At 35.5% G+C, this 3,614-nt stretch overlaps 1 long non-coding RNA gene across 1 annotated transcript; it reads right to left on the reverse strand.

Moving 5' to 3' along the window:
- Positions 1–370: 370 nt before the first annotated feature.
- Positions 371–2,942, reverse strand: LOC134473239 (uncharacterized). Its single transcript, XR_010043380.1, has 2 exons — positions 2,903–2,942; positions 371–904 (listed from the first exon to the last, which is right to left on the reverse strand). It is a non-coding gene; the product is annotated as an uncharacterized LOC134473239 (long non-coding RNA).
- Between the last annotated feature and the right edge of the window lie 672 nt (positions 2,943–3,614).

Here is a 3,614-nt window from a genome sequence, read left to right on the forward strand (position 1 = left end):
CTACAATATATTTATTTAAAAAATTAAAGGAGACACAAATAAATGGAGAGATATCCTATGGTCATGGATTGGAAGATAGTATTATTGAAATGTTCATTCTACCCAAAATGATATGCAGATATAAAAATTCCTTCCCACAATCACAATGGTACTTGAACAGAAATAGGGAGAAAAGTATGGTCATATGGAACCATAAAAGACCACAATTGGCCAAATGAGTCTTAAGGAAAAAGCTGGAATAATACACGTCCTTATTTTAAAATATATTACTAAGCTACAGTAATTAAACACTATGGTATTGCATGGAAAATACATATTCTTTTTCCAACAAAACGGAATAACAAAGACCCACCAAATAAATCCACACAAGTTGAAGTTTGTTTATTTTTATTAGTTCATGTTTGCAGTACTAGATTTTGAGGGTTTCTTTCTTTCTTTCTTTGATACAGAGTCTCCGTGTTCAGTCCAGGGTGCCCGTGAATTGACTACATAGTCCAAACAGGTCTGATCCCTGCAGCAATCCTCCTGCCTCACTAGCTCCAGTGCTAGGATTAAAGCATGTGCCCCCACCCTGGACTCTTCATAAATTCTACATATCAGTGCTCTCTTAGGAATAGCTGTCAAAGTTTTTTTTACCATTATATAGGTTTTCTTTTCACTGTATTGATCATTTCCTTTTGCTGTGCAGAAGCATTTTATTTTGTTATGATCACATATTTTTTTCTTAGTGCTATCATCAATTGATTTGCAACTAAGCTGCCAAAAATATACAATAGAGGAAGAAAATTCTTGGCTGTATGTGGTGCTGGAAAATAGATACCCATATAATGAAGAGTGAAATTAGATTCTGATCCCACATCATAAAAAATGAACTTAAAATTGATGAGAAGCATAAATTCAAGACCTGAAATTGTAAAAATAATAAAAGAAAACATTAGAGCAAAGTTCTACACAATTAAATTTGAATAAATCATTTTACTTACTTTAAAAAATCATAATCCCCAAAGCATAAACAACAAAAGCAATAACAAAGAAATGAGACTACATCTAACTAAAAATCTATAGCACAGCCCAGACACTATGAAACACAATGGGGATCCAGGTCCAGTGGTTCACACCTGTAATCCTAGAGTTCAGGAGGCTAAGCCAGGCCCATGATGCAATTTTAAGACCATCCTGGCCTTCAAACTGAGCTTAAAATCAAACTTAATTGCATAATGACACCCTGTTGCACACAAACAAGCAATGGGGATTAGATTCATCCAAAAATTCCTAGCTGCATTAGTCCTGAGGGGAGAGTGAATCTATTCTTTGAATCACTGAATTCAGGCATCAGATTTTCCTCTCCATCAATGAAAGCCCTGGAGAGCTCAGTTTTCCAGTATAGGATTATTTTAACATAATGAATGTGCTGTTGGTTAGCATAGCTGGTTGTGTTATCTAAATCTTCTAAATAATTTGCTGCAACTTCTGGGTCAGCACATGCTCGTTCATTTTGCACTTTGATTTATAGAGATGGCTCATTTTATTAAATCTAGTGAATCAAACTCCGGTAGCTTCAATGTTTTCTGCTGAAGCTTTTCCCCCTTTTTACCAGGCTACATAGACAGAAGAGATGAATCTTTAGATGAAGAAATGTGGCTGTTTTGATCTTGTATTCAAACCTTGCAGTCTTTCTCCATATCAGAAAAAGGCTATTCTGTTTTAGCACTGAGTTCATTAGTGTTCACTTTAAATTTTCTTCAAGGCCTTTTTCTTTATGTCCGCCACATGGTTAACCAATGAAGGAAGATGACTTATTGTGGGCTATCTTGGCTTTTGGCCTGGAAAAATCTACATTTTTATTCATCACTAGAGACTTCCATCTCTTTCTTTCACTTGAAGAATTAGAAGCCACTGAATAGCTTTTAACTGACGTAACATAAACATATGGAGTCACAGGCAATAAGGAAGCAAAGAAAGAAAGAGAGATAGAAAGTGCTGGTCGTTAGTGCAGTTAGAGCACATCCACTTATGGGGTTAAGTTCACCATCTTCTATGGCTGTAGTTAGCGGCTCCTAGGCAATTACAATGGTAACATCAAAAATCACTGAGCACCATAAAATATATAATAATCCTAAAAATGTTTGAAATGTTATTAAATTATGAAAATGTGACCAAAGAAATGAAGTGAGCATATGTTGTTGGAAAACATGGCACTGATAGATTTGCTCAATGCAAGATTGTCATAAAACCCTCAGTTGGTTAAAAGTCAATGTTTTCAAAATGCAATTTAGTAAAAGATAATCTTACTTATACAGAATAATTCAAATCAGTATCTCAAAGAGATAGCACACTATCATGTTCATTATGTCACTGATCACAGTAACCAAGACATAGAAACAATTCAAATGTCTACCAAGAGAAGAACGGATAAAGAAAATGAGACATATAAACAAAACAGAACACAATTCAACCTTAGAAAAGGAGCTTGTCTAATACAAGACCACATGAATGAACGTTCAGGGCATTATATTTCATGAAATAAGGTCGCCACAGAGAGACAAATATGGCATGATTCCATCCATAAGAACTGTCCAAAATGCTCAAATATGTGCAGACTGTACAATGCTAGTACTTAGGGACTGTGGTGGGAGAAAGAAGGAGTTACTAATTAATGGGCATAATGTTCACTTGGAAAAAGTGAATAAGTTCTGGAGATTTGCTCTACAACACTGTTCGTACAGTAGATAATTATACCCTGATAAGTTTATATGTTCTCAAAGAGCATTCAACAATTAAAAAGTGTGATCAAGATGAATTCTAGAACTGAATGCTAAAGAATCTGGGATTTTCAGTAAACAGACTCAACAAAAGAAAGAATCAGTGGTCATAGGGCTAGGGATTTAGTTCAGCTGCATACCTGATTTGCAAGTGCACGGTTGTGAATTCGATCCCAGGTACTGATAAGAAAAAAAAAAAGAAATAATTAGTGATCATGAAGATAGGTCAATAGAATTCTTCCAGCACTCTCATGCACACACACACACACACACACACACACGCACGCACGCACACACACACACACACACGCACACACAGAGACACACACACATACACATACACATGCACACACACGCCAAACAAATAAAGCATGGAGAGCTGTGGAACACAAAACACTAAAAATAATTGAAGTCTCAGACTGGGCATGATGTTCCAAACACCCTCATCTGAAAGAATTATCATCTAAAACATTGTAAAATTCAATAATACAGACAACCCAATAAAAAGAAGATAAAAAATGATAATCAAACTGAACAAATTTGCAAAAGAACTACTTCATGAAAAATAGAATTAAATCCACTTCATGAAAAATAGAATTAAATCCACCAACAATGACATCCCATCAGAAAGGCCAAACTGTCAGTGTCTAACAACAGCAAACACTCACAGGTTAGTGTGGGAATTATGGATTGTTACAGCAAGTAGGCGAAATGCATGTCAGTATGCACTAAAGATAAATATGTGCATCTTACTACACAGAAGTCCACTCTTGGGCAATTCCATCATACATAGAGGAGATGAATGCTCTTTTCCTCTAAAGACACAGACAAAAGTCTTTGTAACCTTTCTAT

This window comes from Cavia porcellus, unplaced genomic scaffold (assembly GCF_034190915.1).
Source record: "Cavia porcellus strain 051 isolate PalLab524CR breed Dunkin Hartley unplaced genomic scaffold, mCavPor4.1 scaffold_26, whole genome shotgun sequence".
NCBI classification, from domain to species: Eukaryota; Metazoa; Chordata; class Mammalia; order Rodentia; family Caviidae; genus Cavia; species Cavia porcellus.